The sequence below is a fragment of the Quercus lobata genome, chromosome 1, assembly GCF_001633185.2.
Source record: "Quercus lobata isolate SW786 chromosome 1, ValleyOak3.0 Primary Assembly, whole genome shotgun sequence".
In the NCBI taxonomy this organism is placed as follows: domain Eukaryota; kingdom Viridiplantae; phylum Streptophyta; class Magnoliopsida; order Fagales; family Fagaceae; genus Quercus; species Quercus lobata.
The window spans coordinates 17918496-17930455 of record NC_044904.1 but is presented as its reverse complement, the minus strand read 5'-3'; the positions used below and the strand labels follow the sequence as shown (position 1 = coordinate 17930455).

Genomic DNA, 11960 nt, shown 5'->3' with positions numbered 1-11960 from the left:
AAATACAACTCTAACTCGCACTAAAATATTGCCTAAAAAATAGGATCACTCTTTTGTTGATTTTCAAATTGCTTTATTTACTTATAAATTAGATTCTCAAAATAAAAATTATATATAAAAAATAAAGACACAAGTTTTTTTTTTGGCTATAAAATATGACCAATAAGTTTAATGTTTTCACATTTTTTTTCTTCTCCTTTTTTCCACTTTATCAAGACTTAAACTTTTTTTTTTCCTTCTAAATTCTAATCTCACGTTTTTTGTTTTTTTTTGTTTTTTTCAAATCTCTTCTTCTTTATTTTTGAACTATTAAAAAAAAAGGTGATTTTTAATGTACTCCCTTTTTTTTAATGATTTATTTCTGTTGGTATTTGAATTGTTTTCTTTTCATATCTGTTTGTACTTTTTTTTTTTTTTTTTTTCATTTTAAAGAATCTATTTTCTATGTCCAAAATAAAAATCACTATACATGTGGTTTAATTGGATAGAAGAAAGAAACATCTCAAATTGAGATGAATGGAAAATTATGATACTAAACTCAAAAAAAGTCTTATTGCACACGCGAAACGCATGTGATTATTGTAGAGGCTCACTACACCACATTCAATTACACGTTTAAAAAATAAATTGCAACTTATCTGTTAAAAAAGAAATACTTGTTTATCCTTTTTATTTGTTTGAAACAATTTCTCATTTTTTTCCCTAAAATTTCTTTTGCGTTCATTTTTTTCCCCTAAAATTTAGCCATTTTTTTTAAATTCATTTTCCTCCTTCACGTTGATCTTTTTATTTTTCCCTAAAATTTAGCCTTTTTTTTTCTTTTGCTTTTTCATCTAAATAAAACAACTCCAGTTAAAAAAAAAAAAAAAAAAAAAACCTCTTACCCACCTTTTTTACATGCTTTAAAAAAAAAAAAAAAGTAAAACAAACATGTTCTATTTGAATTCAAATTATTGCTACTTTAAAAAAGAAATACTAACCTTATCCTAATCTTTTATCTATATCACTTTTATAATTATTGCAGGGCCCACTACACTAATTTCAAATACTCGTTTAAAATATAAATTATAGTTTCTGCATATTTGTTAAAAAAGAATACACGGTTTATCCTTTTATTTGTTTGAAAAAAAAAATCATATTCATCTTTTTGATTTCTTAAATATCTCATTGTACGCGTAAAACGCATGCGGTGAGGTTAGTGTGTGTATATATATATATATATATATATATATATATTAGGATATATTGAGATGTACAAACAAAGTTATATATGCTCAAACTAGAAAAAAGATGGGATCAAATGTGAAAAATTTATAAATTAAACTAAAAATATAATATAAGAAAAAATTAAAGAGATATGCTCTTTCAAATTTTTTAAAATTCCAGGTTAGGATAGTCCAAAAATGGAATAAAACAAAAATATCTATTTTGGGACAATGAAAGCATGCATCTATATTATAATGTTTACGTAGAACTTACAAGAACTTATAAGAAGCGCTTGACAAACCACGTAGCTGCTTTCTCTTTAAGACAATTCTAGTCGCTAATCCGTATAATGTTTGTGAATAACTACAGGGACAGAGGTATTCATGGACCATGGGGGGCCATGGCCCTACCCCAGATTTTTATTTTTATTTTTTATTTTTACCAACCATATATGTTTACACGAGATTTTAGTATCTAGCCCCCACCACCACCCCCGCCCCCCAGTAGCCCATTTTTAGCCCTTCAAAAACAAGGAAAAAAAAAAAATCACATGGACAGATCCTATTTCTATTAATTTTTTTATTTTAAAAAAATCCCTAAATTCATACTGATACTTCATACCAGTCGAATTAGAGACTCTTTGTCTCCTTCACTTCCATTGCATGGCAGTACAAGCCACACCCACACTGCCAAACAGCCATTCCATGTAAGTGAGACTCACCTTCAATTTTGCAATTTGAATCACGCTAGCAGAGGCCCAATCTGCTGGTCACTGGTAATTTCTCTCAAAGTCTTCTCTCTCTCTCAATTAACTTTCTTTGATCACTCTCTCACTTTACTATAATGATAGGCTTCAATAGTTCTAGACTTTTTAGTAAAGTCAGTGTTTTGTCTTTTAATTGTTGTTGGTTTACTAAGTTAAGGCATAGTGGATCACTAGCTGTGGGGTTGCCTTGCTTGCTTTAATTTTTATTTATTTTGGAGAACATATTGGGGTTACCTTACAATTTATAAAATTGATAGTTTTTAGGCTAATGTTAACTAGATTTAAAATTGTTCAAAATTGACAAATTTAATCCTTAAATTTAACTTAGTTCCTAAACTAAAGATTGTTAACTAATATTTTACCCAAGTTTGTAATATGTGTTCATATGCATTAAATATTATGGCATTCATAGGCTTACTAAATAGCCTTCTTCATATGTTTTTTTTATTTTTTATTTTTTTTTAAATCTTTGGATTTTTTTTCTTATCTTCTTATGTGCTTAGAAAAATTAATTACTCTTTTTGTTAGAAGACTACACGACATATAATGAGATAATAAACATAGATTATTGTATTGCAACATAATAAGAAACAATTATTTTGTTAATACTAAATGAATACTAATTTAGATTTACCCTTTTTTTTTAATAGTTCAGCCCCCCCTCAATTGGAACCCTAGCTCTGTCCCTGATTAGTTAGACAGAAGATAGTAATATTGTTTGATTTATTAGTTTTTGTAGGAAGGAATAAGAGTCCTACATAACACAAGATTAATTACTTTTCTTCATATTGTGTGTTTTTTCCTATTATATTTTGTCTTGTTGTTGCTTTTATTTTTAAATATAATTTTTATAATTTTTTTGATTGTATGGTAAAAATAAAGAAATAAACACGTATTGTTTATTAAAATCACAATCTAATCTTGGTCAATTCTCCCATTGGTATTAGCTGGCTTCTCTTCTTTGTACTCACTGAACTTTCATGAAAGTTAATACAAATATCTTTCAGATTTGAGAACCCAATCAACTTCTATAAGGAGCATCCCATGGGTTTAATAAAGTCATCAAAGACATGTTATTTTACATAAGCAAATTAAAATTCATAAAAACAATCTATGAACCCAATTTGATCTCTAAGACCCTAACGTTGATGTTCCTTATGCATGAATTGAACACGCAGTATACATGATGACCTTTATATATATAATACTTACATTGTGAATCTATGATGCTGCACATCGTTCAATCATTGATCGGGTTTCTAAATTTTGACGATTATTATTTTTATTTAGAATGAGTTTTTTATTTATTTTTTATTTTAAGAATGGATTGGTGATGAAAGACTTTTTTTTTTTTTTTTTTTTTTTTTTTTTTTTTTTGGGGTATGTGGTAGTGTGGTTTAAGGCTGGTGTTTATAAAAAAAAAGAAAAAAAAAATTTCATGTGCTTATTTGAATGATGTCACTTTATGCAGATAGGATTTTCACTTAAATAGGTTGTAAAACCTTATCTATATAAGATATGTTGTAATATATATACCGAAAAGTGTTTATTGAAAAGTCACAACCCTTTAAATTTGATATACCAAAAAGTGTCTATCGAAAGATCATAATCTTTCATATTTGAATATACCAAAGGTGCCTATTGACTGGAAAAATGTTTATTGAATGAAAATGTGCCTAGTGTTTGGTGTTTTTAAATGTATACGTGGCATTAATTTATGTAGACATATGGCATAATAAAGAATGGTCAACAAAAAGTCAAATATTTTGGCTATTAGTTATTATATAGATATAGATATATTTCTAGTTTTCTTTTCAGTTAGCAAAACCTCAAAAACCCCATGGTCTTACATCATGTTTTTTGCTCTGGTAATTAAATAATGCCTTAGTTAATTAAACCCGCATGGGAGTGCAATTATGTGTTAATATCATCCTTAATCCTTAGAAAAACATAGATTCTTATCTTTTCCAATTAACGAACTACCTCAGTACCCAAATGTTTTGTTGTCCTCCTAACACTTAATTTGGCAAAGTAATTAATTGACGATCCAACCACTCTCTATTATCCTTGTTGATGCAATATGTCGAAGACAATATTTCTTTCATGGGCATGGTGGTAGCTCTTACTTGGCCTCGATTGGTGAGTGGAACAAACTCGAACTTTCCTGCCCAACTCAAACGATTGCTCTCTCTATCCCAAGTTCAACTCAACAACATTGTTTTTGCTTCCGATGCTGGAAAAGTTTTCTTTCTGGGATGGCTGCTAAGCGTTTGCCCCTTTGGCTTGTGCTTGTTATTGGTTCGATTCTCGGGTTGATTGGTTATGGTTTGAAATATCTTGCTATAACATTCCATATTTCATTTCTATTGTCCTCGTCAATCTTTGCACCCACTTTTATCGCAGGCAACAGCATTTGTTGGAGGAACACGGTCTGTTATGTTGCTATCATAGACAACTTTCCGTCTCATCGCCAAGTTTTAGTAGGGATAATAACTAGCTACCAAGGATTAAGCGCAAAGATGTTCACAGATATTGTCCATGCTGTTATGCCATCTGCAACCGGTAAAAAGCTCAACACTATCTTTTATTGAACTCTATCTTACCTATGGTGGTGTGTAGTATAGCTGGTGGAGTACCAGCTCTAAAAATTGATGCTTGAAAATCTAGAAGCATGAGAGTTGAGTTCTTTTTAATGTTTGTGAAAGCAACATTGACTGGACTCTATTCAGTGATAAGCAATAGTATATCAACTAAGATATTGCCTTTGGTTAATGTCATTTTCACTGGACTATTCCTATTAGCCCCACTAATTGTCATTCCAATTGTAAAGAAAGTCACAGAAAAATTTGCAGGGAAATGGGATAAAAATACAGAAAAAGAATTGTGTGGAGAAAAGGTTAATGGTGATGTAGGCAAAATGGAGGAAGGAGTGAAAGAGAGGGAGGATGACAAAAAAGCTCCTTAGGTTGGTGTTAAAGAAGAGATTGGATGCATTTTGATGCTACAAAGAATGGATTTTTGGTTTTACTTTTTTGTGTATTTTTTAGGTGCATCTCTTGGCCTGGTATTTTTGAACAACTTGGGACAAATAGCTGCATCTCGTGGGTACTCAGGAACTGCTTTGGTCTCTTTGAGTTCTTCATTTGGGTTCTTTGGCCGTCTCATTCCATATCCTTGGTCGATTACTTTTTAAGGTGACTTTCTTACACTTTTCTTCTTCTCTTTTATGTGAGTAATGCTAAGATCACAATTTTTGTCATGATTTGCTCACGTGACAAGTCATGAGTGGTGGAGTAAAAATGATGGGTCCACAATTTTATCACCCACAACTTACCATGTAAGTAAGTTGTGGTAAAAGTTATGATTCTAGCATTTTTCATTTTAACTATTATATGGGACATCATAATTGTTAAATAATGTTGTAGTTTGGGGTTAACACAATAGCACACGATCTAGATTTTCTTGAGTTTTTGAGGAATTTTGTACGTAAGAGTTCTTAAAATTTTGAACATTTTTTTTATATAATATAAAGGTCAAATTGTGTCACGATCCACATTCCACTAGTTAACAAAACTCTTACAATAACAAAATATTAGTGCAAATAAAACAAAAAGAAGTCAGTTTCTCCTGCCAAACTTCATCTCTCTAGAAGGTTCCCTTCGTCATTTTCTACATGAGTCAATCTCTTCTCTCTCTAGACATTGACAAAAAATGAATTTTTCGAACATAATTGTTTCTAATTCGGTTATGAGCTTTTACATTCCCTTTATTTGATTATTTGCTTGTTCTCTTGGGTTTGGCGATTGTTGGGTAGAGCTTCTATTTGTTTGATTTCCATGAGTGGCTATTGAAAAATATTTATTTTAGCTAGAAAAAAAATACATTGGTAAAAAAGATATTGGAATCAGAGGATTTGAGAAAAAAAAAAAAAAAGGCAAAAATGGAAAGTGCAACTTTTAAGTTTGACCGAAATTCATTTCCATCATCTAATTTTACTTTTGTTTAACAATCTGTTTGTTTTAATGGAAGACCTTATGTAAATATAGTTTTTCATGTTTTTTCGTATTTGGTAACATCAGAAAAAATTAGTCAAAAGAAAACTATTTTTGGTCAACAGAAAAAGAATGACTTTTTTTTTAAAATTATTTTCCACATTTTTTTGGAAAACAACTCTATTACACAGTAAGCTAAATAAGAGAATTTAGAAGATTGTTTTTCCAACTCATTTAAAATTGCTACTAAACATAGGAAAATGAAATAGTTTTATAGAAAATATTTTTTGTAAAATGACTTATTTTTTAGAAAACATTATTTTTAAAACAAATAAAGCGTAATTGAGTTCTCTAACTTTCGAAGTTATTTACTTCAGGCGTTTTGTCTAATTTCATTAAAAAAATTACCATTAAATATTCAATTAACTAATGAATAAGAATTTTTGAAAAAAAAATTCTTACAAAAAATTCTATAAAATATTTTATTAATTATAGATTTTTTTCATGTGAAGATAATATTTTTTAAGGGCAATTTTTTTTAACAAAATTGTACAGAAAGTTTGTATTAAATAAATTTAAATTTTAGAGTATTCAATTAAACAAAAGTAAAGTTATAAGACTAAAATTGATTTTAATCAAATTTAGAAGTTGCAATTTACATTTTAGAAAAAAAGAAAATTGCCTTCAAAGACTACATTTTTATGCTCTATTTTAATATTCATTGCTTTGAAAACACACAAGGCACATACAATTTTTTTTTCTTTGCTATCTTACAATAACAAGGATTGAGTTTATTTTATTTTATTTATTTATAGTAAGATAGAATTTTGAGGTCCACACTTTTAAAGCAATAGCATTCACACCGGTGTAAACCATATCATCATGGAGAGAGAAGAAGAAGAAGGGGATGATTTTTTTGTTGGTTGGCAGAAGTTGTTAACTATGTTTGGTCTAGCCGTCTAGGTGTTTTAATTTTTTTTTATTAAAAAAACTATTATATAGGAATTTTGTTAGTGGAATTCCAATGTGTCAAAATCTAGAAAAATTTCTTATAAAATAAATGGTCAGGAAGAAATTCCAAAACCTATTATATATTTTTTCTGAATCAACCCTACTTTTGATAGCAATGATCATGTCATCAGCATACCTAACATAGCTGATCCTCCTTTCTTTTTTCATAAAGGAAAAATTGATTTGCAAATCAAGTTGATGCAAATTTGAATTCATTTACACGAACAAAAAATAAAAAATAAAAACATTAATTAAAGACAACAAAATTTAGCACGGTTTAGCCAACTCCAAATTTACATTCATGTGTAACTTCAATCAAAATTTATTATATCAACAATATGAATTACAACTGCTTTCATGTGTTCTAAGGACATTGATTTATAAATTATTTTTAGAAACTTTTTATGGAAAAAGGAAAAAGTAATTAATTTTTTTTATAGTTTTTTATATTTATTATTTCTCATGAAAGTGATATTAAAATTTTTAAAATGATCAATTAATAGATGCCCTAAAACCACCCCTTACCTTTGTATAAATACTATTTTTTTTTTCTCTTGTTCTACTAGTAATGTATATTGTTTTTTTTTTTTTTTTTTTTTTTTTTTTTTCAATACAAAATATTTGGGATGGTTGCTTCTTGTTTCTAGAGTTCAGATCAAGACCAGTTTTGGTATGTGCTATCCTTAAACCTGTCTAAAAAAACCTAAAAGGGTTAGCTCCCTTGAGATCGGGCTAGCCCACTTTTGGGTGTGTAACTGGACTAACATAATTTGGGCTTGCATTAAGCTTGGGTGAATCACTCTAATGGAGTGAATTTTTGTATTGGCTATACGATAACAAGTGAGTTCTCTGCACAGTGATGTATCACAGATTCAAATTTGGTAATCAATCACTTAAAATAAAAAATTGGAGACAAGGTTTATTAGAGTGAGTTTTGTGCCCTCAAACAACACACCTAATTTGACAATGCCAAGATTTAAATGCAATTAAAACTGAAAGAAGCATATAATTACAAACATGCATAGTAGCAGGGAGGTTTTACTATTATAGCATAATTTCCCCTTATTTAGTTATTTTCCCTCCTGCATGCAGGCATTATATAACACACACTAGAAATACAAGAAGCTTGGTCTAGAGCCTTTCTTTATACATCGAATTAGGAACCCAGAGAAGGGTATCACTAGCAAGAAAGTGGCATATAGGGACAGTTCCTGGCTTAACTTTGAGCACCTTAAAAGCGTTTGCAACTGATGCATCAGTGTGGCAAGCAGCTATTGCATTTACTCTTGTCCCATCAGAGGACACCAATGGAACCATGTAAGTCCCTGGGTCATGGATTTCATGGCAATAGAAAACAGCACACGCATAGTTTTGCTTGTGACACACAACCCCTTTGTTTGCATTAATCCTATGCACTCCTGTTATGCGATACTCTTGCTTCTTAGTTTCTTTTAGCACCTGGGTTGAAAGTACTTGAACATTTTTCCCAACTTCGAAACGCTAAAATCTACTAATGATTCTAAGGATGTTGCACATACACCATCTTCTCCAGCAGTGCCTGGTGTCTCACACATCTTAATTGTGCTTTTTATTACCTTTGCTTCTACAGAATTTTCTTTTACAGAAAAGCGATTTAGAATTTCCGGTAACTTGTCACTTTAAAGAGGAATGGACTTTGCCACTTGACGAGGTAAGAAAGTTGCCCCATTTGCAGTATTGGTGAAGTGCAACTTCATTTTTTTTCCCGGACGCAAATCGGTTTCAATGAAAAAAGTGGTGTCAACATTTTCCATGCCCTCAAGTTTTTCATTGCTCAAGCCAAGATTAGGAGGGTTGAAGAACTTCGTATCTGGAAAAGACCATAAGAAGTTGACATATATTCTCAAATGATGGATATATATAATAATAATAATATTATTATTACTATTACTATTATTATTATTGATCATTATTATTATTACTATTGATCATTAACTGAACTAATTGGGTTTAAGTATAAAAATATAAAGCGCTTTTACTATCTCATCTTTTGTTATTTCTCATATTTAAAACCTCTTTATCAATTTACTTTACCAAATGGGAGCAACAACTTAAAGTACCTTATTATCGTATTTAGCCAAAAAAACACTTTTTTTTTTTTTTTTTGAGAAGAAGCCAAAAAACAATTTAAAAAAAAAAACCAAAACACTATTTTATATTCTATTATTTTTAAAGTTATTTATCACAAAAGCTCTACAGTTGAAAATCTTCTTCCTATAACAATATCAATATATCCATAAAAAGAAAAAAAGAAAAATCAACGTAGAGTGCCTTTTTTTTTTTTTTTTTTTTTTGAAACCAAAATCACAATAAATTTGATCTTAACATTATTTCTATTTCACAGTGTATTTGGATGAAGTTCATTTGTATCACAAAAAAACCAGCAATATCAATATATCCATGAAAAATCAACGTAGAGTGCCTTTTTTTTTTTTTTTTTTTTTTTGAAACAAGATAGAAATTTTATCAAAATTAAAGTTTAATCTAAAATTAAATTTTGTCAATAAATTTGATCTTAACATTATTTAACACGCATGTGTGTGCACACAAGATTTCACAGTGTATTTGGATGAACTTTGTTGATTTTTTATTCATTGAAAGTGTAGTAAAAAAAAAAACGGGGAACTTAAAAAAAAAAAACCAGCTTTTTGCGGCTTGCCAAAGGCACTATCTTCATTCTTTTAAGTTTGAGAAGGGAGGATAAGAAAATAAATTAAGAGTTGAAGATATTGAATAAAAGAAGAAGAGAAAAATGGAAGCCAGCAAAAAAAATAGATTGAGCTGGCTGCCTGATTTTTTTTTTTTGCTGATTATCTCATGACACAAAAGGAATTTTTATTTTTCTGTAAAAGCCTATATAGAGCATCATAAGTTCAGTACTATCTTGTGACTCAAAACAAAAAGAAACTATAATATCTAAAGCAATCTACCAATTAATCTCCTTCACATGATTGCAAATCAGATCACTATGCATTTCAAAATCTGTTGAATGGTAATGGATTGATCATAATCTTCTGCATTTTTTTAGATCAAACCACTAAATTGATTTTGCATGGAAGAAAATTGAGTTTCTCAAGTCTGTTTTCTTGACACTTGGATTTCAGGTAGGGGTTGAAAACTGACCGGTTTGCAACTGAATTCTACATGGTGTTTTTTTTTTTTTTTTTTAATCTTTAATTTTTAATTTTTTTAATGCTAATCTTAAAAGTAAAATAGGTTTCAAACACATGTGAAGCCAGTATTGATCAGAGTGAGTCACCAAATGAATTACTTGCAATAAGCTGACCTTAAGGAAAAAAAAGTATCAAAATTCTTGCAAGCTTGCCTCTTATAATAAGCAGCACACACGCATAAATGATTCGCTAAGAAAATATACCAAGCAGTTGCAATTGTTTTGCAAGAATATGTTACTCATGTTAATTAATGACAGGAAACCTCTAGGGAATAAACTAAAATTTGTCTAGTGGTTATAAATTATTATAATACTTCCCTAAACCTTAACTTGAATTGCTTGCTTTAGTTTTGCATCATCTTTAATCTTGATAATTTTTCTTAATGTATCTTTTCAGCAAGAAATGATTGAATAATAGGGAAATTACAATTAATTCTTCAGAGTTTTATAACTTTAGTTCCAAGAATTAATCTTCTTGGTGATAAAATGGAACTATTAGCAATTATTGTCTGCTCAAGCAATAATTATATAAATGCATTATCATTCTCATAGTCTTTGGGTCCTACAGTTGTGTGGGATTTATTCGCTATGAGAGGAATGGTACATATATTTGATACATATGATATATCTTCTCTTGTTCAATATTTTTTAGTTGAAAAAATTTGTTCATTGATGTCCCTAAACTTTCTGTTAGTAATTTTCTTCTTTACCAATTAACCCGGTGGGGAAGTTTATATATATATATATATATATATATATAAACTTAGATACAATATCTTAGGTACTGTTCTTTAGGTTCTTCACTTAAGGTTGAGCTATATAACTACTTAACTAAAAAATACATTTCCATCCCATAAGGAAAAATTTACATAACAAAATCTTAAGAGGAGAATCTAAAGAATAACATTTAAATACTGTAGTTAAGTCTTGTCCTATATACATATATAAAAAGGGAAAGGAGTTTGGATAATTGGATTTGAATCTGACCATCAGAGCTCAAAGAATCCTAAACAGCTTTCGGCATGGGAGTGTTTGGCAAAACTTACTGCCAGTAGACCTTAGAAGGTAGAGAAGCATGGCTTCCTACCAGTGCAAGCTGCCACAAAATTAAACTGCCATGCATTAGCTTCTCTTACTTAGGATTGACAGTTGTATATATATTTACAGAGACACAAGAGAAAGAAAGCAAGCAAATGGACCACTATTCTTCTTAGGGCTCAAGTGAAAGCTTACACAAAAGAAGACTAAAACTGGAAGGATACTGGACTCCATTGAGGCAGCAGTTTATATTCTAGAAGGATAGTAATATTCTTCTGAGGGCTCAAGTGAAAGCTTGCATGGTGAGAATAGACGGAGTAGCCTTATATAAAGGCTTCCAAGGACAAAATGGTAATACGGTTCATCCCCGTGTGACAATATATATATATATATATATATATTTTTTGTTTGAGGGATCGCAACAACGATCACTCTAAATACAGTTTTGCATCTCATAAAAGACTTAAGTATATATTCTTCATCACATATTGGTTTTAGGGGAAATGACTCACCTCTCTCGGTTTGTGTGACACACCAATGAGAGCCTACTCTTCCTCTCTTTCTTTTTCTTTATTTTTTTGGTTGGCGCTTTGTGTGAGTAATTATCTTTAGTAGAAGAATTGATATAACAGTAACATTTACGCTTTGTTTGGTTATAGCTAAGGTGAGGGAAGAGAGGAAAAGATAAGAAGGGAAAAGAAAGGGAAAAGAAAAGTATTCTCTAGTTGTATTTGGA

At 29.9% G+C, this 11960-nt stretch overlaps 2 pseudogenes across 1 annotated transcript; one reads left to right on the top strand and one right to left on the bottom strand.

Annotated features, from left to right (window-relative positions):
- The first annotated feature begins 4081 nt into the window (after positions 1 to 4081).
- On the top strand, positions 4082 to 5170 carry LOC115950117 (annotated as a pseudogene).
- Positions 5171 to 7934: 2764 nt separating this feature from the next.
- LOC115981719 lies at positions 7935 to 11747 on the bottom strand (annotated as a pseudogene). The gene is made up of 3 exons (XR_004089419.1): positions 11420 to 11747; positions 11174 to 11282; positions 7935 to 8824 (listed from the first exon to the last, which is right to left on the bottom strand). The product of XR_004089419.1 is annotated as a BURP domain-containing protein 6-like (transcript).
- Between the last annotated feature and the right edge of the window lie 213 nt (positions 11748 to 11960).